Raw genomic sequence first — 26,448 nt, 5'->3', positions numbered from 1 at the left:
GGATAATTTTGGAACTTCAGCTGCAATGGCCTGGTGTTCAGGGATTATAAGAGTAGCAGTCCATCAACATCTGGAGGGCCATCCCTGCTCTATGACATTTCAGCTAGGCTGCCAATCATTTGCCTGAGCTCACAGGAGGTGAACGAGAACTCCAGGAACAAAAGTCCCTGTTCAGGGAAGTTTTTAATGTGTGACATTTTAATGTATTTTTAATCTTTGTTGGAAGCCACCTAGAGTGGCTGGGGAGACCCAGCCAGATGGGTGGGGTACAAATAAATTATTATTATTATTATTATTATTATTATTATTATTATTATTATTAACAAGCTCCAAGCGACAATGGGCTCAGGACAACAGTTTGTTTCACTCATTATTCCCTGGCTCAGCTGAAGAAGATACTGACCTCTCTTGGTCAGTATCTGCACAAGTGCAGCAATGGTGATGGTGAAGGACCAGGTCTAGAATTGGTTTCTCTCTCTATTGCAAGGAATATCCATCTGATCTCAAAAACCTGGAGATACGACATGGAGAGGTGGTGTGTGTGTGTGTGTGTGTGTGTGTGTGTGTGTGTGTGCGCGCGCGCGTGCCACTTCCACTTCTGTTGATTAGCAGTACTTTACACTGATATAGTTTTTGAATGTTCATTCCCATTACATTATTCTGAGTTTTCTATTTCTGCTGGGCCCAACAGATGAGTGTGACAGCAATTATCTGTCCCCAAGAGTAGATATTCATTGGTGAGCTAACAACCCTTTCCAACAGTGCAGTAATTACCTTTGTATAAAAGGATAATAAGCTGGTGCCATTGTCAGTGCTTTTCAGGCTAGTTATGAATATACCAGAGAGTTGGCTCTTGTAGACTGAAGGCTGTCATAGGAGGAGGGCTTGCAGGGTTAAGGGGATCTGTCAGGGAAAAATTAAGGAAGCCTGTAAAATTATTTTCTCGACTCTCCTAGAAGAAAGATAAATTCTGATGTTCCTGGGAAGGAACTGTCAAGAAGCTGGAAGAAATCCATAAGGGGCCTTTGCTGGATTGCTTTGAAAACTTCTAACAACCCAGTGAAAAAGTTGAGCATTCTTGAAGCCAGTTTTCTAACACGAAAGCTACTTAGCCATCAATAATTCCCATCGTGGCTTTTGGTGGGATGTCACAGAGTCTGTATCCAGATGGTCAGCCTGAATGCTTAATTGGCACAATGATGAACTACCTAAAGTTAAGGGACATCCCATAAGTTGTTGCTGAAGTAAACCTGTTTATATTTTCACAGGATTAGCATGTTGAACTCCAGATGCCAAACAGGTGGAAGGAGAGCAAGGAAAAATAGAGAGAGGTCTAAATATAATTACCGCAACATGAGAAAGCAAGGCAGCTACGTTAGGAAACAAGGCTAGTTAGGGACCTCTGGCTTCTTAAGACACTTTAATTGCAGCTCAGCACAGAATACTAATATCTTGCCAGATACACCATTTGTCCCATCTTATATCTGAAGAACTCATTAGGACTTCTAGTGCTCACAATGTTCATTTTTTGGCTGTGACCCAATGCAGTGATTTATTATTACTTGTGATTTACTCATGAGTTATGACACAGGATACACATGAAACACACACACACACACACGAGGTTCCACTACCAAGGAGGCAAACTCATGGTCAGATTAGAAAGAGGGAATCACAGAAATAATGGTCTGGTTTGCACATGATGGCTTATTGGGACTGCACAGATTTACCAGTTCCAAGAGATAAGCCCATAGTCACTTTGCTCCTCTTTGGTCTTTCCTACTGTTGTGCCATGCTGAGCTAAACCAAGGTTTGGCTAAGTGTGCCATCCAAATTTAGGCTTGTGGTTCTGCTCTCCCTTGGCTAACCACAAACGGTAGCCAAGGTTTATTCTTCCCAATCCCAATAAAGCATAATTTATAAATTATGTGCAAAACAGGCCACTGCAAGAAGCTGCTGGTATGAGGTTTGCTAAATTATATTTGGATGTAATATCTGTGGAGGAACGATCGAGGGAAAACATTTCATCAGAAGGCATATTGGTCATGCAATTCTATTTGTCTCTGCTCGTAAGTAAACCCAGGATACAGGGTTGCAGCCCTATAGTACTTCCACACTGGATGTTTTAATTTGCCACTCTTTGCTCTGTAAAAAGTGTGAGAACACTGGCATGACAGAAGATAGCAAGATGAGGAAAGTGTGGAAAGTTATGTACCTTACAGTGGAAGAGCAATGAGTGGGCAGTGCTCACTCCACCTTGAAGAATCCTTAAGAGCCAATTTTGCAGCATAATACTAATATTAATAATAAAATCACAGGCAGAAGACTGCTTAGTTTGCATTGATCCATACTCCAAAATACATACAGATTCTGCAGTAACATTCTCCATGTTTATTCCACCATGAACATTTTTCCACAAAGAAAAACATTCTGAAAGAATTTACCTAAGGCTGGATCTAGACACATCTAAGACGTGTTTCAGTTAAATGCATTTTAAACTTTGTATGAGAAATCGGGTTGGCAAAAACAGAACTCCACAGCGCCATCCGGTGTCACAGAGTTAGAATGCATAAACAACATATACAGGGCACTTTTTCTTTACCAATATAGCTGAGTCCTGAGTTACATATGGAAAATGAGAGAGTTTGTGATGCAGAAAAAAAATGAGGCAACATTATCTTTACTTTTGTGTTGTTCCTTTTGCTTTTGATGAGGCATCGCTGATGGGCTCCACATCCTGTCACTTCTTTCCTCACGGTGTCAAGAACGAACACAGGAATAATAGAGAGCCTACTTGTGCAACTCGCTTCAGAACAAAGTGGCACAGAAACAAGCAGCAACTAAAACAAGGAACGGATTCAAATTACAGGAAAAGAGATTCTGGATAAACATCAGGAAGAACTTTCGAAGAGTAAGAGCAGTGGAATGGACTCCCTCGAAAGATGGCAGGCTTGCTTTCGCTGGAGGTTTTTCATCAGAGGCTGGATGGCCATCTGTCAGGGATGCTTTAGATGAGATTTCTGTGTTTTAGGGAGTTGGGCTAGATGACCCTTTGGGTTCTTTCCAATTCTATGGTTCTATGAATCTGAGGATGCGGTATTTATTGCATTTTATGGTTTTAATGATGGTTCTTATCGTTGCAGTCCTTGTGTTGTTTGCTGCAGTGCACTCCAGGCCCTGGTGGAGGAAGAGGAGTGCGGGGGGAGTGCACTGCCCCTGGCAGTGCGGATTCTGCTGCTGTTTTTTTTGTTTTTTAAAATACCTTTTAAAGGGGGATGGTGGCGAGCATACCAACCCTTTTTAATGGGGTGGGGGGTGGAAGGAGATAAAAACAGAAGGCCTGTAAATTGGGAATGGGGAATTGGGGGGAGGGGGCTCAGGCCCCCCCTCAGGGGTCCCTCATCACGGCCTTCTTACATTGTGCCCCCCACACCTTGTTACCGGCCTGAAGGGCTTCCTAAACCTCTTTCCCACCCCCACAAAAATAAAAGTCAAGGCAATAGACCCTAAAACGGGTTGAAATAAAGGGGCCGGGCTCTTTCTAGTCCTGGGCCACAAATATTTCCGGGTGGGGGTGAAAGGGATAAAGGGAGGGGAAGAGAGAAATCCTGTCTTCTCCTCAGGCTGCTGCCCAGCGCCCCACTCGCGTCTTCCGCCACTGATAGTCCTTCCTGTCCCGCCGGCGTCTGGCTATGACTGTCCGCCCCGGCAGTGCGATCCTGGTGGGGTGCCATCGCGGCTGCCCTACTGCCCGTGCTGGGCACCACGCCCCTACAGGCGGTGCGCCATGCCCCCAGGACACGCACCAGCCCCGCCCCTGCCTGCTCTCTGCCCCCCGGTGCCAGAGCATGAAGCTCCGCCACTGACTCCAGGTTGGAAGCAGAGTGGGATATAAAAATATGAAACACAGAAGAAGAGCCGGGCTGCTGGATCAGACCAAAGGCCCCTCTAGGTGAGCATCCTGTTCTCCTAAAAGCCAAGCAGGTGGGGTGCCTGCAAGCAGGTCACGAGTGCAACAGGACTCTCCTCACTTGTGGAGCCCAACGGCTGGAATTCAGATGCACACTGCCTCCGGCAGTGGAGCCAGATCTATGCTTTGTCACTGTGAATGTAAAAGAGCCCACCTGGATTGGGGCAAAGGCTCATCTAAGTCCAGCATTATGTCCCCACAGTGACCAACCAAATGCTGACAGGAACTGCTAATATGGATGACTTCCTCTTTTCTCTCCTCTATATTGTGCGGCTCCTCACCACTATAGCATTAAGTGGTGCACATGAATTCCTGAATATATGCTGCATGTGGTAGGAAGAGTGAATAACTCTTGCTTTGCTCTTTTAACGCATCTCCTCCTCCCTCAGAAGCATTAGCAGAAGATGATAGAAAAGGAGCAGAGGCATCTGTTACCTTCCCGCAAGAGCACCAAAGTCCCTAATGGCAAGAAATTTACCTTTTCTTAACACTCAGGAAAAACACCTGCCACATTTCGAAGGCCAGTGGTTTCTTAGGGACTAGTTCCATTAATTAGAATGCACCTGGTAAAAATGGAGAGAGAGAGAGAGAGAGAGAGAGAGAGAGAGTTGCCAGATCCAGTTGAACACAGAGATGAACATCTCTGTCTCCCTCAACAGCATATAAATACTTCATTTTCATTCATTAGTGAAGAAAATTAAATATAAGTAATCCTTCATACACTTCGCCCACCTGCTTGCATGATAGATCAGGGCCTGAAAAACCTGAGCAAAAATTAGCAGATGGGATCTGGTAGCAATTTCCCTTTGAAAAAACGTTTTTGTATCAAATACTCAAGAGCCAGAGTTGATCTGGCTCTGCAGGGCTAGCTTCTCAGAAGGAAATAGCGGGCAGCGGGCAGCGGGCAGCAGACATGCAAGAAGGGTCCAATGGCTTCTTATAGGCATCTGGTTGGCCACTGTGGGAAATGGCAGGTAGGATGCTGAACAGGATCTGATCCAGTTGTGCTCTCAATATATTCTTAAGGGTGTGCTGCTTTGGCCACTCCAGATGATATGGTTTGCCAGCATGATGCAATGTCAAAGCCATCTGTTGAAGCTTCTTCTTATTCACATACAGATGTGTTTGTGTTCTTATATTATTGGTGGCACCCGTCTGTCTTGAGAGACAATGGAGTATGACTCCGTTGGGGGGTGGTGTCAAACCTGGGCAGTGTGTATGGAGGTCCTGGGCTGCCCAGATGACCAGACCCCCTTTTGGCCTCACTGATGTGGTCCAAAGGAAAGCAGAGCAATACGCTTGGCACCAGCTTGGCTGCAGGAGTTGCTGGAAGGAGGCGTACAAGGCGCCATCCAATTGTATTGTGGACTCATCTCCATATTTGCGAAAGGTTTACTCCTCAGCCTTTTCTCCTCCCAAAAATATCCCGCAAGGCAGCAGAGGTTCAGGACCAGAGTTTTCCTTGACTTAGATGGGCTACCTTCCCAGGTTGATGAGCCCTTCTGCCCCTCGCTTCCCTCGTTCAGAAACCACCTTCCTGATATTAACATTAATACTGCAAGACTACAAATGGCAACCTCAATGCTTATTTTATAAGCTGACAAGACAAATTTACCAAATTCATATTTTTTTAAAAAAATCCTCTGTGCACTCACTCAAAGACACAGGCAGAGCTGCCACCCAGTTAAACAAATCCTAGCTGAGTGATCATGTGATCAGTTGATCAAGTTGACTACTCAGTTAATCAGATAATTAAGATGAATGCGCAGATAACACACAAAATAGTTTTGAAGTAGAAAGCATTTATTATTAGATGCAGGCCTGTTTTGTAGCAGATATCACCTTCAAGAGGGTATGTCAAATACTTCATTTAGGATGGTGCTTGCCGCTGGCAATTTTGGAAAGTAGTAGTATTAAAGGTTTCTATATAGTCAGTATCCAAATCTCAATGAAAACAAAAATGAAATATTCCACCACATCTGAACGACAGAAGGCTACACACTGCAGTGTCTCACATTAAGTCATTTCTGAAAAATAACAAAGGGTTTCAAAGCGTCAAAAGTGAACTCCCTGCTCAGAAACATGAATTGATACCTCAATTAAATCCATGAAATAAGGCACCTGTGATCCTGAAATTATAATATCAGCCCTTTGGCTAACCCTTCAAACGAGCCTTAATTAAATACAGTGGTACCTTGGTTTTTGAATGGAATCCATTCCAGAAGCTTCCGAAACATTCGAAAACAGAGGCGTGGCTTCCTATTGGTTGCAAGAGCTTCTTGCACTCAGTGGAAGCCACGTCATTCAGGTCCCAACAAAGTTCACAAACAGAAGCATTTACTTCCAGGTTTTTGGCGTTCAAGAACCGAAACGGGGGTGTTCGGGAACTGAGGTACCACTGTATATGTTCTCCAAAGGCAGCTTATATTGGTCAATAGCTAACGTTTTCAGTTTTGCTAGTTAAAACATGTCCTAAAAAACTTACTTTATCATATTCAAGTACACAGAAGTACTTGATTAGTACATTACTTTTAGTTTGCTTAAAAACTGTAGCTTGACCATTGTCCCATAAATAATATGAAAAGGTTTCCATTGAAATAAAATCCCAATATTTTCTAGGCTTCAGGGGTGCATCTTTCTTTTTATTGCTTCAAGGGGGTCCATTTCTTCCTGAAGTACCAATATTTTGGAGAACAGTCTGTCTGACTGTTCAGCTCTGCCGGAGGCTGAAGGAGCAGCACTCCCAAAAGCACTTGAGGAGTTTCTTCTGACTGGTTAGTGGAAGAGGGGAAGAATGTACTCTCTGTGAAAAGGAGGGAAGGCTGTACCCACTCCTCAGGGAATCTGGAAATGGGCTTTATGAGTGCAGTAAGGGCTGTGCAACTTGAAGACCTCTGGATCGGAGCCAGTGTTGCAGGATACAAATCTACCCCTCTCAGCTGGGAATCCTGGAGGAATTCAACTGCTGAGAAGTCCCGTACAAAACTTGTAGTTCTGCACCATAATAATAATAATAATAATAATAATAATAATAATAATAATAATAATAATTTATTATTTCTACCCTGCCCATCTGGCTGGGTTTCCCCAGCCACTCTGGGCAGCTTTCAACAGAACATTTAAAAGAGAATAAAACTTCAAACATTAAAAACTTCCCATTTGAGACTAAGCTTGAGATCAGAACTTAACTATGCAGCGGAATCAGCACTTGCTTGAATGGTACATTGCGGCTCAACAGAGGACCTATCAAAGCATATGTTTGAATATTTATTCTGAGAGAAGACACACTTTTAAATGCATATTTTGAGATTAACGTAGAAATGGAATATGTGCAAAGGTGACATGGGCTGAAATGATGGACGGAATCATATATCCCTTCTCTTAGAGAGTAGGAATGCAAACTTTTTGGGTGTGTGTGTGTGCCAATCTGCAATTCTGCATATGTATCATTCCTACTGGGTGAGGACACTTGTGGGTTTGAGAAAAACAATCACAGGAAAAGAATGCATATACACATTCCACTAACATTAATTAAGCAACAATCAATGGAAGAAAGGGACACAGGGAGATTCGTAGGGATATTTATGTATATGGTTTGGAGCAAAAGAAAAATAAATGTCTAATTGACTGGGAAAGTGGTCACCAAAGAATAGGCTACGGAATCTAACAAATAAAAGAGCCTTTTGTTAGTTGTCTTCTAGTCTTCAAGCTTAATGCAGAGTTTAACATTACTGACAACCAAGACCATTTGGGAGAGAATGGCTTTGTGTTTCCACATTTTACAAGGTTAAACTGGCATTCTGAAGCCACTTAGCCCTGGCATGCCTCTAGGAGACATTAAAGCAGAAGAACGTTTTCCATTGTATGGTTAGACAACTGTAGACAAGTTCTGTTTCATTTCTTCAAAACAGTGCTCATTTCCTAATTAACGAAACAAAGCTATATAATTGAGACAGTCAAATTTGTCCTCTTATGTACCCCAAAGAAGCTTTACTTTAAAAGCAACAATTACATACAATTGTCTGTTTTTGTTGTTTTCTTTTAAAAGATGATGCCTACAATAATGGCATTTCTGCAGAGAAACGTATATGTGTGATTAGTGTGATTACAATACAACAATAACCCATCACCGCTAACTATTATAAAACCGTAAACTATTATTCAGTACACTATAAAATTCAAAGCCTAATTGAAAATGCTAGTTTAGCATAATTCCCACAAGCCATCATTCTTTAATATTGTGAAATGAATGAGGTTTTCGTGGAGCTATTAATTGATACTGACAAGCAATAACCACTGGAATGAAACTCCAATTATGAGAGGCAATTAATCACTTTTACTGTCATCTGTGGTGTCAAACAAAATTCAATAAAGTTCTAAACAGTAAGAGAAAAAAAAGAGAGAGAGAAATGTATACCTCTTGTGGATGAATGCAATTCAAGCAAATCAGATAGCCTTTTGTTGAGGGAAATCATGTCAGTTCAAACATGTTATTTTTGCAGAAGTAATAGGACATTTGACTTTCTGTTGTATTCCCCAAGATTAAATTTCCATCTGATTTAGACTTGCCATAATAAGGGTTTGTTCTGAAGCAGCTGGCATTGTCATGGCATAATTAACAACAAGCATGGGTTTGTGGCAGATAAATCATTAACAAAAAATAATCTACGGAATCCAACTAAGTCATTTCTAAGATTCTAATTGCAGTTCTAAGATTCTAATGTTGTCCATGACTTAGTTTTGGGGCCAGGGTGGGCATAGTCTCTAATGAATATGGCTGTCAGGAGCTGCCAGGGCTTGAAATGAGAATTTTTGGTACTGTTACAGTTTCCCTGTGTGTTGAAGCATTAGAACTGTTGCTTGGAACATCTTGTTTGTAATGAACTAAACTGGGGAACTGGACCCATCACTCTAGGCCTATAAGAGACTTCCTGTTTGAGTTTGGAATTTACAACCAACATCAACAATGGGCTTCTTGGCTCTGGCAAGTTTCTGTGTATCTGTTTCCTTAGCTTTCTCTTCTAGCTCAGCCCGTTGGCTCTGACTATTGCCTACAATTCATCCTTTGCAAGAGTCAAGCACCAAACTGAGAGGCACTTCCATGAAACCATTAACTACTATATGCAACTCTTTGAAGGCCACAAGACAGTCAACTTTGCAGTGGGTCAGAAAAAGAGAAATGTTGTGAGCCATTAGGCAAGTGGGGCCATCAGTTACTCACACTCTTCGGGACTCTTCCGTATAAAGATGACTAGCTGATAGCAGCCCAATCAGTACCTATATTAATATAAAGCAAAAAAAAACAACAACCCCAGGCACCAAGGATATTAGATTTTGTAACGTGCCTTGGGTTCATTTTCTTGCAGAGGGGTAGGATATACCTTTAGTTGCCATTCCAGAATGAGGCTTCTGTTAAACTCCCATTTCAAATATGACTGAATCTGCTCAGTATGCTGTTGGTTGCTTCCAGCCAGAACAATTGCCAAGTTAAAATATATGAAAATATTCACAACTTGTACTCTGGCCTTCAGAGGGGAGAAGAAAGGTACATCAAACGGATTACAGAATAACACAGTATTGATCCAAGAGACTACCCACACGGCCAGGAAAATGCGCTCAGGGCAAAACCACCCATTATGCAGAGAAACCTACATCTGTCAACCTGAATTGTGGAGTGGGAGGCAGAGTGAAGATTTGTTGGGGAGAAGTGTTGGATGGGAGCGGGGAATGGCAGTGTCAAATCCTTTCTGCACCTTCCAACTCTCCCCTGCAGGTGGCTCCCCCAGTTATTTCTCCATGGAGCCAGCCTTTGAGATAGGAATGGGCAAATCCAGCCATTCTGGATTTTCCCAGGTTCTCATTTTTTCAGCCAGTCCTCCACATTTCCATATCAGTTTGTGGTTGCTTTTTTTTTTTAAAGATCCTTATGATTTTTTTTTAATCCTTTAAAAAATAGGCATTTTAGTACAAATTTCTCCTGAAACACAGAGAGTAGTGCAAATTTCAGCTAATGTACACATTTTTGTATACAGTCTCCCCCAGTAGGATTCAATTTTGTGCATTCTTTTCACTCATAGGTGCATTTTCAAATGCTTCTTTTTTATAACCCTGGTACATGCATTCGCTTGCACATTGCTTGGCTGGAGAACTGCACTGAACAAATTTTGAAGAATGGCTGTGCTTGTGTGCTGTTTCAGAAAGCACAAATTAGCTAGCTTCAACTTGCTGGTGGAATATTTGCATGTGCCTCCTTTGATGTTGCCAATGGCTCTGGAGCATTTTCTCCACTGACCTATCCCATTCCTTTCCATCTTCACTAGATGTTTGCAATTCATCAACCCCTCCCCCTCCCTGGATAGGTAAAGGGCTATTCTGCACCAAGTTCCCCAAAAGCCTTTCCTCAAGAAGCTAGGGCCAACCCTCTTTCATAGTTTTCAAAACTGACAAAAATGTACTGTACAATTCCAACATAGCTTAATAACACAGGTGCTTAAGGAGGGGTTGAGGGAAAGCCAAAAGCAGTTGAACCATCTCATCCAACACCTTGCCAGGCCTGCTTGGAGATTCAGAAGGCATCAGATCCTTCAGATCCAGGTCAGTCCCAGGCCACCTTCCAAGCCACCCATAGCATGACCCCTTAGTACTTCTGTCGACACCAGAGCTCTGACATTAGTAGGACAAGGATGCAGGTGCTTCTATGGAAAAGAGGCACCTGACACCAGACCTCTCTTGCTTTGATGTCTTTGCGTTGTTTCTTATGACCTTGGGATGCCCGCCTGAGGACGACAGCATTGCAGAACGAGAAATGCTTTAAAACACAACTACAAAATGCAAACAATAAAATATCTTATGATGCCATATCTCTTTTGCCACCTCCAATAATTAAGAAAAGAACATTTCCAGTAACAAACATCCTTCATTTCATCTCTACGTCTTTTCTTTTCTTTTTAATTCTCCCTTTCAACAATATCTTGGATTTTTCCTAGCCAGCCAAAGACAGATGGAACACTTTGTCCTGTCTGGTATCTAGCCCACACAATTATTCCAGCAATAAACACATTAACATTATCAATGAAGGCCAAATTATTATATGAGCCCAAATCAATTTCTGCAACATATTTCCAGTATTGTCTTTTCTACTATAGATGGGGTAAGGAAACAGGTGCGCTGGGACCTTCTAAGTCCATAAATTCAATCCATAAATTCTTCCTAGAGCAACTTCCTGCCTTGTGCTGGCCACCAAGAAAACTCTTTATCTTGTCTCCCGATTCTCCTGTGCTCTTGAGGTTCTCCTCAGTGTCATGATACTCAGGTCACTTCCAGGTGACCTGCTAATTGAGCATTTATCTTGATTTGTTGTGGGGAGGTTAGAAGACGTCAGCTATCTACTGAGCTTTCATCCTCCTTTGCTTGCGGGAAGGATATATTACATTGCGTCAAGCAAAGGTCACCCCATACTTCCCAAAGCATCTCCCCATGGCTTTCCATGAAGCATTAGGAGAAGAAGGTTTGCTGTGCAAGACCTCCAAATCAACTTTAATTGTGCTACCTGAATTTGCCAGTGCGTGATTCACTCCTGCCTTAAAACAGCGACAGTTTGGAAGCAGCCTCTGTTTGTGTGTCTGCTTGCTCATTCCTGCTCCAGCTCTTCCAGTCACCCAGCTGGATCCTCCTGGGGAGGAAACCTACGGGTAATTCTATCACCCACTTCCTGTCCTTCCTCTAAAGAATAAGAGTAGCTAAGCCCAAAGGAATCCTTTAATAGCTTGCGATATATGTAAATAGGTCAAGCCATTGGATCTCACACTGTTTAAAATTCCATTATCAAGACATCATAATCGTCCCTACAGCTCACAGTCCTTCCAATATTAGATGAAACAGTACTGAGATTCTACATCATCCCACCCCCCAAAAAACGCTTGGGGTTTTTTTTGGGCTATAATTCAAGACACCTTTCTTTCCCTTTACTATGACTTCAAATGAATTGAAAAACCTTTAAGAGGAGGAGAACCCATCACACAACTAATATGCAGTACGTAATGACAATGGTTTTGTCAGCGATTAAATTAAGCAGACTTCCCATTTGACCTCAGATGCTTCCAAGCATCTGAGAGGGAGAAAAGTCTCTCTCTTGGCTGGGAGTTAAAGACTCTTGCGGCTTTACTACTTAGATGTTTTGATATAATTTGGGGTCATTACAAGACAGACAACAGGCTATAATCAAAGGAGTGAGTTCTTTTGAGCTGCTTCCAAACAAGAGTCAATATTTTCAGCAACTTTAACATAGTAGTTCCATTCCATTCCATATATATATGATTTAAAAATTGAGTTTCTCTTGTTCAAAGGCCAACTTTGGCGGTCCACACCGAAAAACAGCAAAAGCCATTTCCAGCATTTTCATCTTTTTTACATTTTAGCAAAGACAGTTTTATTATCAGGGTAACTGACTTTTGCCAAACACTTGGAAAATTTTAATACTGGGGAGGGGGGCACACCACAAAGGAAATATTCAATGTGCAGCTTTCAAAGAAATGTCTGGTCTGTCAAACATCATTTTTCTCACATTCACTGAAAAATAATAGGGATGCAAATGCAGATATGCCAAACGCAACAAAACCCCAGAGCTTTAAAAGAAATCATTGTGCTCTTCTCTTAACTGGCAGACAAATTAATTTTAGTGGGATGATTCTGAAAAGTTCATGCTCCGGCAACAATTGCTTATGACATTTTAAAGAAAGGGGGTTCTCATTCCAGAAATTATTTAAAGTTGTTCAAATTCTAGTGGCTGCTAATGTAAAGAAAGCAATCAGGATGGCCATAGATTTCAACAATAGAGGGCAGCATTTTAAAAATTAGGGCTATCCTGTTGTAAAACACACACACACACACACACACACACAGAGGAGTTGTATCTTCTGATGATTATTGGAGACTATTGGTGTCATGTAGAAGCACAGTGGGTATAAAGGCTATTAACTCACTTCCTATGAGATTGGGTGATACTATCCTAAGAAACTGCCTTATACCATGTCAGACTATTTGTCCATGTGGCTCAGTATTGTCTGTTTTGACTGCCAATGGCTCTCTAGAGTCTCAGAAAAAGGTTCTTTTTATAAATAAATGTAAAAGTCATTGGTATGTGCTGGTGCGGCTGTCCTACGAGTTACTTCCATGCAAGCACCATATTGTAGCATTGTGCAAAGGGAAACGAGCTACATGATTGATTGCTATGGGAACGGGAACAGGGATATTTAGATTTCTGATACTAAGGTTATTACATATATGCACATTATAACAACTAAATATGAACCATACATAAGGTATTTCTCATATAAGACATGTGTTGCCATTTTCTCTTATGCTGTCTTGTGAGGGGGAACATCTGTAACAAGAGGGGTTCTATATGTGTTCAACTCACACCCAGGACACACAGACAGGCTTTGCATCAGATTTTGTTACATCCCAGATTCAGAACCTAATAAAGTAGGGCTGCCACAAGTCCGGATTTTGTCGGACATTACCAGGATTTCAAAGGCGGAATTGAAGCCCAGGGGGGATTTCTGAAAGGCGGCGCTTTGCCTTGGATCTTAAGCAAGTCAATCGAAAAATCGCGGGGTTTTGGGTGTTTTTGTAAAAACAAACAACAAAACCCCAACCCCCACGCTCAATAATTTTAGGGTTTACCCCCCAAAAGCTCATATTTTGGGGGTCTTCCTAAAAAAAGTTCAACAACTTTTGGGGTCTCCAGGTTTTTACTCTTTGAAATATGGCAACCATAAATGAAGTGATTCAGCTCAACCCATAATTTGTCCAGAACAGGTAGAGGCAGCCCCAGATCACCCACCCACCAGGGCTGTCAAAAGGATTGATGGACTGGCATCGAGGGGAGGGGGAGCAGATATACAAGCAACCTGCATGCACCCCCACCTTCCAACGACATTTAATTAGGGGTTTAAGCCCCAATTAAACACTGTGCAATGCCCCTGAATTGGGTCAGGTCAGTCAGAGATCATCGTGGGTCAGTCTGGGGCTGCTCCAAAACACCTGATTCGGGTCCAAAATTGGATTGCAGGGCCCAATGCATAGCCCTACATACTGCTTAAGTGACCAATTCAGGAGCTGATAAGGTGAGCGCTAGCCCATGAAAGCTTACAGCAAAATAAGTTTTTAGGATGGCACATGACTCACTGCTGTTTTTGTGGCAAAAGGCCAACAGGGTTACTCCTCTAGAATCTGTAGCAATAAAAGATAACCCCTGGAGAACTTAGCCTTTCTAAATAAACCAATAGTATGGTAAAAGAAACTGCCGTGCTGAGCTCCACATGAAGTGTCCCTCATAGGCTACATGCTCTGAGAACACGGGGCACATGGTGTCCTTTTCCACAGCTGGCCATGCATGCGCATCATCCAATGGTTCATAGCCAAAGTTTTCCACTGAATTCACAGCAACTTTCTTCATTGCTAAAAGAACCCACTTAAATCTTTCATGCCGTGAGATGCCTTTGGAATGTGCTGCAGTATTTAAAGTCCAAACCCACAGAATTCAATTTGGTAGCGAGGGCAATTTCTCTTTTTGCCATAGCCTGCCAGTTTATTACATTGCAACAGGATTATTTTAATGCAAAACACAGAAACTTGACTAAATAGTTCACCATCCAAGAAGTAAACGCGGCAGAAGATGCAGAGCAAATCAAATACAGTTGTTCCAGTGCTTTATTCCCAAATATTTTATAAGCCTTCAGCCTAACTCCAGCAGATGGAATGAGGACAAGTCAGGCTCGGAGCTGATTTTTGCAATAGGTAAAATACAGCCTTAAGACTACAAAACCTATGGCGCATATGAAAAACACAGCAGCGACAACAAACAAGGAGAATCTTTACTTTGCCGGGGGCTCTTTGTTAAATCTTGAGTTTCACTCCTCTGCCTCTCGGGAGCCAGCAGTGATGCTCGGTGTTCGGAAGGCAGGTGAGCAACACCAGCTTGTCCTATTGAATGCCACTGGCTTCCAAAACACGTTTTGGACACCAATTAACTTCAAGCTGTTATTTAAAGTGTGTGACCCTTTACGTTGTAACTGTTGGCATTTGTTGCATCTGGAAATCAATGTCAAAATACCCTGACATATTCTGATATCAATTAGTGGATGTGGATAAAACATCTGCCCTTTTGTTTTTTTGTTTTTACTCCAGGAGAATACACAGGCAAAAACTGAAATAGCTCTGACCAGGTAGGTTCTGTCTTTGGTTCTGTATAATGTTACTATGACCACCGTTATGCACATGCCTTACACCACAGCTTTCCAGACTGTGTGTCGCGATACACACAGTGTGCCAGCTGCAGTGTGTCACTTGAATGCTCCCCGTGCTCCTCCTGGGGATGGAAAGGGGCTAGTTTAACCTCTGGTTTGCTAGTAATACTGAATTACAGTGTCACAAAATGATGCATGTCCAGAAAGTGAGTCACCAACCTGAAGTTTGGAAAGCTCTGCTTACATGCATAAGAGTCCTAGATTCACTTCCAGGTATGGAGTACTGAGATTTAAGGAAGGCCATGAGGTTTCAAATAAAACAACAACAACACCACATTGGAAGGCCATGGCTCATGGGCAGAGCGCATGCTTTGCATGCAAAAATCCTCAAGTTCAACTCCTGGAATGTCTAGACACAACTGGGAAAGACCCCTGTCTGGAATCCTGAGGAGCTGCTGCAAGTCAGTCTTGACAATACTGAATTTGGTGGACCAGTGGTCTGATTTCGCATATGGCAGCTCGCTATGCTCCTTTCTGTGGGTATTTGCAGGCAAAGAAGCTCGCTGTCCCTTGAGCTCTGTGACACAGTGGCACAGTGAGTGCTTCGGTTCTGTCACTGCTGCAGAAGGTCACAAGTGGGATAATGAGATGGAACGAAGTTGCATGAAGACGGAACCCACTGTTTAAAGGCACAGTCTGAAAGTGAACCAAGAATGGATGTGGACAAACTATTTGCCTTTTTTTAACACCAGGATAATGCACAGTCTCCCTGCTTATTTAACTTATATGCAGAATTCATCATGCGAAAGGCTGGGCTGGATGAATCCCAAACTGGAATTAAGACTGCCGGAAGAAATACCATCAACCTCAGATTTGCAGATGACACAACCTTGATGGCAAAAAGTGAGGAGGAATTAAAGCACTTTTAAATGAGGGTGAAAGAGGAGAGTGCAAAATATGGCCTGAAGCTCAACATCAAAAAAACTAAGATCATGGCCACTGGTCCCATCACCTCCTGGCAAATAGAAGGGGAAGAAATGGAGGAAGTGAGAGATTTTACTTTCTTGGGCTCCATGATCACTGCAGATAGTGACAGCAGTCATGAAATTAAAAACGCCTGCTTCTTGGGAGAAAAGCGATGACAAACCTAGACAGCATCTTAAAAAGCAGAGACATCACCTTGCCGACAAAGGTCTGTATAGTTAAAGCTATGGTTTTCCCAGTAGTGTTGTATGGAAGTGAGAGCTGGACCATAAAGAAGGCTGATCGCCAAAGAATTGATATTTTTGAATTATGGTGCTGGAGGAGACTCTTGAGAGTCCCATGGACTGCAAGAAGATCAAACCTATCCATTCTTAAGGAAATCAGCCCTGAGTGCTCACTGGAAGGACAGGATCCTGAAACTGAGGCTCCAATACTTTGGCCACCTCATGAGAAGAGAAGATTCCCTGGAAAAGACCCTGATGTTGGGAAAGATTGAGGGCACAAGGAGAAGGGAACAACAGAGGATAAGATGGTTGGACAGTGTTTTCAAAGCTACCAGCATGAGTTTGACTGAACTGCAGGAGAAGATGGGAGTGCCTGGCGTGCTCTGGTCCATGGGGTCATGAAGAGTCAGACATGACTAAATGACCGAACAACAACAATGCACAGTCAAAACCAAAACAAAAATACACTAGGATCTTTAGCTAGCAGCTTTCCTTCAGGCAACTGTTTCATTTATTAAAAGCCACTTGCATTTTTAAATTAGATTTGCATTATTTTCACAGTGGATTAACCTGACACTTTGTTTTAAAAAAGAATCTGTGGGTTTTTCCACTCTTCCTCCTTGCTAAATCCTTCTCACTTGTCCCAATTTTGAAATAATTTAAGAATATTTTTCTTTAATCCCTTTCAGTAAATGAATTTTTGTTAATGTTAATACCACTCAGCCTGTGGACATATTTGCTACAGCTACGCATATGGAGAATCTCTTTTGGAGATTATTGGATTAACATTTTTTGGAGATTACCCTAGAAAATCTGATGCATAGTTGCGTTGCAATTGTTGAAAAGCTTGGGATTTCTCAGCTTTGATTACTTTTGATTTGTCTGAGGGGCTTTTAAATAAAATAGTTGGGAGATTTCTTCCTGTTCAGATGTTCCTAATAGGATTACATTGTCTGTTCAGCACTAGGGCCTTGAAAATCGTCCACCAAGCTCTCTGTGGTATTTCACTCCTCCCCTCTGCCGTATCTCAATTAGATATCACACTGGTGTTATCAAGGACTACAGTAGGTTAACTTCTGATTATCATTCTATTCACCTTGAAATGTTCACTTCTCTTTTAATCCTTAGCACATTCCCAGAGGAAATAATAAATAATATCGTGCCATATGGCAAATGGGATCAGCTGCAACTCCATGCAGCTTGTAGCTGAGGAGTACTGCCTCTTGTAACACAGTCATAGCTGGCATATAAAACCTGCTCCTGAATTCTCAGTAGAAGACAAAGAACTGGGCGAACCAGATCTCTGTACACAAAGTCAGGCAGAACTTTCTACTGTTCCTTCCCATTATGGCTCAGTCCATAACCTGCTCTCCTCCAACTGAACCAACCCTCAGTCAACCTCCTCTCTAGGTGAGCAAACCTATGGACACCAACAATAGAATAATTTCCATTTTCGTCAGTGACATTTACAACTAATTCAGAATGTGGCAGCTAGACTGGTGACTGGGAGTGGCTGCCGGGACCATTTAATACCGGCATTAAGGATCTACACAGGCTCCCAGTATGTTTCTGAACACAATTCAAAGTGTCGGTGCTGACCTTTAAAGTCCTAAACGGCCTCGGCCTTGTATACCCAAAGGAGCATCTCTCAACAGATACTGTCCAGATACTGAGGTCCAGCTCTGAGGGCCTTCTGGTGGTTCCCTCACTGCGAGACGTTACAGGGAACCAGGCAGAGGGTCTTCTCAGCAGTGACGTCCTCCCTGTGGAACACCCTCCCAGCGGATTACAAAGAAATAAAGAACTACACAGCTTTTAGAAGACATCTGAAGGCAGCCCTATATTGGGAAGTTTTTAATGTTTGATGTTCTATTATGTTTCTATATGTGCTGGAAGCTGCCCAGAGAGCCAGTGTGGTGTAGTGGTTAAGAGCGGTAGTCTCGTAATCTGGTGAACTGGGTTCGCTTCCTCGCTCCTCCACATGCAGCTGCTGGGTGACCTTGGGCTAGTCACACTTCTTTGAAGTCTCTCAGCCCCACTCACCTCACAGAGTGTTTGTTGTGGGGGAGGAAGGGAAAGGAGAATGTTAGCCACTTTGAGACTCCTTCGGGTAGTGATAAAGCAGGATATCAAATCCAAACTCTTCTTCTTCTTCTTCTTCAGAGTGGCTGGGGCAAGCCAGACAGATGGGTGGGGTATAAATAATAATTTTTAAATTATTATTTACCCAAGATTCAGGACAGACCAAAGAAAGTACTTCTTCACATGCCTAAATCATGGAATTTACTCTCAGAAGAGGTAGTGATTGCTACCAATGGGAAGCTATCAATGGCTCCCAGCCACAATGGCTCTGTTCTGCCTCTGAAGGCCAGTTGCTGGGAATCAGAAGTGGAGAGAGCGCCATTGTGCTCAAGTCCTCCTTGTGCGCTTTCTTTCGGTATCTGGCTGTTCACTGTGAGAATAAAATTCTGGAGTAGATGGGCCATTGGCCTAAGCCAGTAGGCTTTTCTTATGTTGACGCTTAGGATTGTGTTGTATAACAACCTGATCTAGTCCTCTTTTCTGTCACTCATACCACAAACCCTTCTCATAACATGGTCCCACCTCTCTCTCTCTCTTTTCGTTCAAATCCCCCAGTCTCAAATAAGTCCAAGCACATTTAACACACAACCTCTTTAACACACCCGTCTCTTGTTAACTGTTGGCCTCAGGCCTTGTTCTCACCATCCATGTTTCGGTCTTGGCACATGAAGGCTTCTCCCATAATTTGGAATCCTGCAAGATCAGGATTCTACAGCACAGAAGGAGCTTGCACACATATACTAGGTTTGCCTTTAAAGAGAGCCCTTTCCGAAGCATGAGGGGCAGTGCCAATGGGAATATGGAGGTGCATGGGTAAATACATAGAGGAGAAGACCTGAATAGCAATAGATAGATAGATGATAGATAGATAGATAGATAGATAGATAGATAGATAGATAGATGATAGATAGATAGATGATAGATAGATAGGAGACACATAATAAATTAATCTCTTGAGGATGTTGTTGTTGCTGTTGTTTTTTCAACATTAGAGAAATGTTACACTGTTTCCGCATAATTACATTTTTCAATGCAGCTTTCTGAATTACTCACCTAACTTCTCAAGACGTCCTGTTTTTTCTGCTTCCGTTTAAAAATCTGACATTCTTGCCATTGCATCGCCACACCCATCTTGTCAATAGTTCTTCATTCTCTGCCATACTTGACTGTGTCCACCCCACTTGACATCAAAGAGAATAGGGCTGCCTGATGCTGAACCTTTTTTAAAAAAAACAAGAAACAAACCAAGAGAATTACAGTTTATATCAGAAAAGCTCTTAATGACCTGTTTAGAGAGCAGACATTAAGATAATCCCATCATGAATGAAGGAGAAAATAAAATCCAGTGGAACCTGCCTGTGAGGGGGTTGCCTTTAACTGATGGGCTGGTCAGCTGATTATCTTTTGGTGGAATGGGAGGAGTGGCTGAGAAGACAAGATGCTGTTTATTGGTTATTAGCTCAGCAGTGGTGCTAATGGTCAGCCACAGCTCACAGTCTGTTGAAGTTGCAATAGGGAATAAGCTTGCAGTTTTCCCTTACTGAACATGCCTGTGTGTTGGGCACTTGAGACTAGCAGGCATCCTTCTGGAAGATTTAGGGCAGGGTAGCTTACTCCTCAAGATATTGCTGGACTACAATTCTCATTCTCCCTGACCATTGTCCAGGCTGGCTGAAGCTGATGGGAGTTGGAGTGTAATAACATCTGGATGACACCATGTTAGCCACTCATTAGTTAAGGGGAATGGAGATGGGGCAAGAAATTCTGCAGTGGGGCAAGTTCTATAGGATTTCTATCAATGTCCAAACAGAAGAGAGTAATGAATGGCTTTTGCTCTGTGGCAAGCAGTACTGAAGGAGCATCTTTCTCCACCCCCATTGTTTAGCCTGGACACTGGGATCCAGCACTGAGGGCCTTCTGGCAGTTCCCTCACTGAGAGAAGTGAAGCTACAGGGAACCAGGCAGAGGGCCTTCTTGGTTGTGGCACCCACCCTGTGGAATGCCCATCAGATGGTATACAATGAGTAAAGGTAAAGGTAAAGGACCCCTGACAGTTAAGTCCAGTCACAAATGACTCTGGGGTTGTGGCGCTCATCTCGCTTTACTGGCCAAGGGAGCCGATGTTTGTCTGCAGACAGTTTTTCCGGGTCATGTGGGCAGCATGACAAGCTGCTTCCTGTGAAACCAGAGCAGCACACGGAAACACTGTTTACCTTCCCACTGGAGAGGTACCCATTTATCTACTTGCACTTTTTGGGCATGTTTTCGAACTGCTAGGTTGGCAGGAGCAGGGACCAAGCAACAGGAGCTCACACCGTCGTGGGGATTCAAACCGCTGACCTTCCTATCAGCAAGCTCTAGACTCAGTGGTTTAGACCACATAATATATATGAGTAATTATATAACATTTAGGAAACATCTGAAGGCAGCCCTGTATAGGAAAGGTTTCTAAGGCTTAAATGTTTTACTATGTTTTTATATATGCTGGAAGCTGCTCAGAGTGGCTGGGGCAACCCAGTCAGATGGACGGGGTACAAATAATAAATTATTATTTTGAATTGCCTTAGCTCTGCATTTCTCAAAATTTGCCTAATTATCTTCCCCTTTGCCAAGTTAGACAAAGCTAAGGGATGGGACCTGCTCTCTGGAGAGTTAAGCACACTTTGGGATTGTCTCCCCTAAGACAGAATCAAGGAATTGTAGAGTTGGAAGGGGTGTCAAAGGCCATCCACTCCAATCCCTGCAATGCAGGAATCACAGCTAAAGGACCCTTGACAGACGGCCACCCAGCCTCTGTTAAAAAGCCTCCAACGGAGATGGCATCTCCATCCTGACAACAGTAGAAAGAGGAGGAGGAGGAGGAGGAGGAGGAGGAGGAGGAGGAGGAGGAGGAGGAAGAAGAAGAAGAAGAAGAAGAAGAGGAGGAGGAGGAGGAGGAGGAGTTTGGATTTGATATCCTGCCTTTCACTCCCTTTAAGGAGTCTCAAAGCGGCTAACATTCTCCTTTCCCTTCCTCCCCCACAACAAACACTCTGTGAGGTGAGTGGGGCTGAGAGACTTCAGAGAAGTGTGACTGGCCCACGGTCACCCAGCAGCTGCATGTGGAGGAGCGGAGATGCGAACCCAGTTCCCCAGGTTATGAGACTACCGCTCTTAACCACTACACCACACTGGCTGGATCAGAGGGGCCTTCTCTCACGCATGGACACATAGTAGTGGACACTACTGTTGAGCTGATTCCCAAGGAACCTGCCATCTCCTCTTGCGGCATGCTAGTTTGCTCCCTTGGCATATAGCTTGGGAAATGCCGGCTTAGCCTGCCAAGCAGAATGCAGTAGTAAGCAAGCCACTCCCAGGCATGCGCAGAACAAATGAGCTCCAATATACAAGTTTCAGGACCCGACTTCTTAAACCTCTTTTTGGAATTTGTGCCTCGGGAAGAAAGCTCATCATTGCCTGCACCACCTCAAATGCTCCACAAAGCACACATACCCAGATTCCCAAATCAGCAAGCCACTGTTATCTGTAATGTTGCTTCTTACAGAGCACCGGGTTTAATCATGTCTTAATGCAATTTGCATTTGTGTGGGTCCGCTGTGCATTTCCTTGGAGCATGCCACATTCTATTAAAGCGTCCGGCTTCTTGCAGGGAGAATATTAAATGAAAGCAGCCCGTAATTTGCCTGGAAATGCATGTACTACACGAAAAACACACACAATGTTATCTGTGATTAGTTTGCAGAAGCCATCTGTCATCTCTGCGCACACACGCACACACCGCCTTGCACTCAACCAAACCAAGGATGACAGAGGAACTGGGAAAAGAAAAGTATATTTACTTTTGACAATGGAATCTACCAGCTTCCTTTTTTGCTATGGTTATCCAGCTTGGAGGAAAATGTGTTGGAGGGAAAGGATGTGGATTCTAATTTACAAGAGGAGAGGCATGCCTAGTCCAGACCAGCAGGCTTTTAACATCTTGAAGAAATGTGTGTGCAAAGTTCACGGCAGGCAGGTGCGCATTGAGTCTATTTGCAGCTGGAAGCAAGAACCGAGATGCTTGATGAGGTCGGGTATATCAGGGAACGTGTCTTTTCGGCATCCTTTCCTGAGAGAGCAAATCATTTGCCTGTAATGAGAATACTCGTTTCGAAATTAAGCGCTGCAGGTGGGGAAAAATCTTTCCTATTTATGCCCCAAAATATGTAGGTTTAGCGAACAAAGCCAAACAAAGAATAGTGGATACCAATCTTCAGAGTTTGGGGGCCAAAGAGGGGAAATGGGAAACAGGTTGGATGCATGTAGCTGTCACAAGCAAAGAGGAGGGGTGAACAGCAATCAAGCAGTGAGCAGCAATGGTTTGCTGAGCTGGTATTGTCCTGGGATTCTCAAGTCTTACTGCAACAAACATAGTGTAGTGGTTAGAGCATGGGTAGGGAAACTTTTTCTCTGAAGGCCAGGCAGAGAGGCTTAGAGGACTAGGTTTGAATCCCTGGGTTTGAAGTTCTGTAATCTGTACCACTGGGTCAGAGTGTCAGGCAAGAATAAGGGAGATCCAGGTTCAAATCCCCCCGGTCCACTGAGTGACCTTGGGCCAATCCCTATTTGACAGCCTAACTTTTCTGGCAGGATTGTTGGGAGGGTTATGGGAGAGGGAGTGGACGATGTATGTTGCTCTAAGCTTGCTGTGGGAAGCGCAATATAAAAACTGGAGTAAATAAAGATATAACGCCTATATATTTTTTGCATAAAACTGCCCCTCCCCGGCAATATTCAGAAATGCCAGAGAAAATGGCAGCGGAGGCCAAAGGGAAATATGAAGAGCCTAACCTTGGGATCCCATGGTTTGAACCCAGGGCACAGCATGTGCCTTGCCACTGAACAGTGTTCTGTAGTCAGAAAGCTCCCTGTTTTCCAACAGCCACATAACAATCCTTGCCTTGCCTACTAAAGTTTGTATTTTATTTCTCCCTTATGAGAACAGCAGAATAATCTATTGAAATTTCCAGTCCCAGAGATGAAAAGTAGGGGAGCCAACAATAGGCATTCTGCTGTTCTCATAAGGGATGCGCTTATGTACCCAAAACACACCCTTCCTTTTTTGGTGCTAGAGGACGAAAGGCAAGTTTCTTTGTTTTGCCTGGAAAGGGGAAGAGCTGCCACAGAGGGCTGGCTAACAGAAGTGGCATTCTCCATCTTAAGCCAGAACTGAATTCAAAGGTGCTGGCTTGCAACAAGGGGTTCTATCCAACTAAATCTACTCAGACGAAACCCATTTAAATGAATAGACCAAAGTAAGCTGTGAAGAACCTTTTAATGAGGGTGAAAGAGGAGAGCGCAAAATATGGTCTGAAGCTCAACATCAAAAAAATTAAGATCATGGCCACTGGTCCCATCACCTCCTGGCAAATAGAAGGGGAAGAAATGGAGGCAGTGAGAGATTTCACTTTCTTGGGCTCCATAATCACTGCAGATGGTGACAGCAGTCACGAAAATAAAAGACGCTTCTTGGGAGAAAAGCAATGACAAACCTAGACAGCAGCTTAAAAAGCAGAGACATCGCCTTGCCGACAAAGATCTGTATAGTTAAAGGTATGGTTTTCCCAGTGGTGATGTATGGAAGTGAGAGCTGGACCATAAAGAAGGCTGATCGCCGAAGAATTGATGCTTTTGAATTATGGTGCTGGAGGAGACTCTTGAGAGTCCCATGGATTGCAAGAAGATCAAACCTATCCATTCTTAAAGAAATCAGCCCTGAGTGCTCACTGGAAGGACAGAATCCTGAAACTGAGGCTCCAATACTTTGGCCACCTCATGAGAAGAGAAGGCTCCCTGGAAGAGACCCAGATGTTGGGAAAGATGGAGGGCACAAGGAGAAGGGGACGACAGAGGACGAGATGGTTTGGACAGTGTTCTTGAAGCTACAAACATGAGTTTGACCAAACTGCAGAAGGCAGTGGAAGACAGGAGTGCCTGGCGTGCTCTGGTCCATGGGGTCACAAAGAGTCAGACACGACTATGTAACAACAACAAAGCTGTGCTCATTCATTTCAGTGAGCCTACACTGAGTAGAACTAACATTGGCTGTAACCCAGAGTGAATCTGTATTTCAAACCTGGCTGCAAATCTGCTCCCAAAAATAACTAAAATAACTGAATTATCTCATAATGGTGAAGTGGGGATCTTAGTATGTCTCATTAGGAAAGATATTCTAACTGGGATTTTAATATACCTGCTACCTCCTTGCTTGCTTGCTTTAACCATTAATTTCTAATGGCAGACGCTTGTCAAATTAACAGTATACTAAATCTACGGCCTTCCTCTCATCCATCACGGTAATAATATTCTTCAGATGACTCCTATGTGTTAGCAAAGCATGACCTTCTCTGCCTGAATCTATAGAAGTGACTCTTAATCAAACTCTTCATTCCCAGGTGTTCGCTGAAAGCGTCTACTTAAAAAAACCTATTTTCTTTCCACAGCTTCTGGGTGATGACCAGTTTTTTTCGGCACAATCCTAGGCATGTCTACTCAGAAGTAAGCCTCATTCAGTAAGCTCGGCTGGATTTACTTCTTTTTCAGGTAAGTGCGCATGGGACTGAGACATTGGTCTGATGGTATTCTAACAAGAAAATTTCCTACATTGTTGTCTGAGCTCTTGAAAATTTATCTTCTTTTTATTGCTTTTTTATTAAATTATAAAGATTTCTTGGTTTACAAAAGTATGTGCAATGTCTCTTTTTCCAAGTTACATTTTCTACAGGTCAATTTCATTTGTTGAGACGTTAGTGTTACATTAGGAAGAAAAGGGGGGGAAAGGTGGAGGGGGCAATGGTGGGTGGGGATGGGGATGGGTGGCGATGTTTCTCTTTTACTTAACGTATGTTTGGGGTTTTGCGTCATTTCTGCAGGTTCTCCTTGCCAATCGCATTGTGTACCAAAAATGATGGCTATTTAGGGAATGATTACTCAATATTAAGATTTATGTATGCATACACTTAAAACACTTCCTAGCTAAAAGATACCAAGGTGGGGTAAGAGAGGTGCAAATAAAACTTAAATATCAATGCAATATAAACAATACACAATATACTGGCCAGAACAGAGGGAGAGGTGGTGATGGTGGTCCACTTTTCAGGCACTGCATATACGCAACTGAACACCTGAACAATGCAGGTTGCTTTGGTCATGCTCATCCTGTGAGGGTAAGGATGATGTGAAGGTACCGTATTTTCCGCTCCATAAGACACTTTTTTCCTCCTAAAAAGTAAGGGGAAATGTCTTTGCGTCTTATGGAGCAAATGTGTGGTCCCTGGAGCCGAATTGCCCAGGGGCAAAAAACAGATCGTGGAGGGGGGAGGGAAAGACAGCGAACTTGCAAGGAGAGGAGACTGGAAGATTAAAGCAATGAGGAGAGAAATTAGAAGAAAAGGAGGAGCAAAAAACTGCTCCAGCTAAGGAAAAGACACTAAGGCAAACAAGAGGGAAGGGGGTATTGAAACAAAGCCGCTGAACAGCTGATCGGCAAGGGATCGGGAGGGAGATAAGGAACTCTAGAGATAACGGAGGCTGCCTGGGAGGGGGGAGGTAAAAGCACCTGGATCCTCAGGAGTTTTGCATTGGGTCATCCCAAATTCTCCATCAGATTACATAGCATGTCCGTGGCTACAGCCTGCATCAAAAAACACACGCATCCACTGTTTCGTGGGGCCGCAATGGCGCAAAAATGTAGTTACAAAGCACGGGTCCACATGGATCCTCAGGATTTTTGCACTGGGGTACCCCAAACTCACCGCCCAATCACATATCATGTCTGTGGCCACAGCATGAACCACAAAAATCATACAGCCACTGTTTCGTTCAGAATATTTTTTTTCTTTCCTCTTCTAAAAACTAGGTGTGTCTTATGGTCAGGTGCGTCTTATGGAGCGAAAAATAC

The 26,448-nt window shown here is 43.2% G+C and overlaps 1 protein-coding gene across 2 annotated transcripts in view; it reads right to left on the bottom strand.

Moving 5' to 3' along the window:
* B3GALT1 (beta-1,3-galactosyltransferase 1) overlaps window positions 1-26,448 on the bottom strand; it is a 329,544-nt gene that overhangs the window by 159,540 nt on the left and 143,556 nt on the right. For both annotated transcript variants that reach the window (XM_083497242.1, XM_083497243.1), the window contains exon 3: window positions 19,563-19,727. The gene's annotated coding sequence lies outside the window, so the exon portion shown is untranslated. The remainder of the gene's footprint in view (window positions 1-19,562; window positions 19,728-26,448) is intronic.

The sequence above is a fragment of the Podarcis liolepis genome (genome assembly GCF_965112155.1).
Source record: "Podarcis liolepis genome assembly, chromosome: 1".
In the NCBI taxonomy this organism is placed as follows: Eukaryota; Metazoa; Chordata; class Lepidosauria; order Squamata; family Lacertidae; genus Podarcis; species Podarcis liolepis.
Note: the sequence above shows the minus strand (reverse complement) of the source record. Positions and strands in the feature narration are given on the sequence as shown.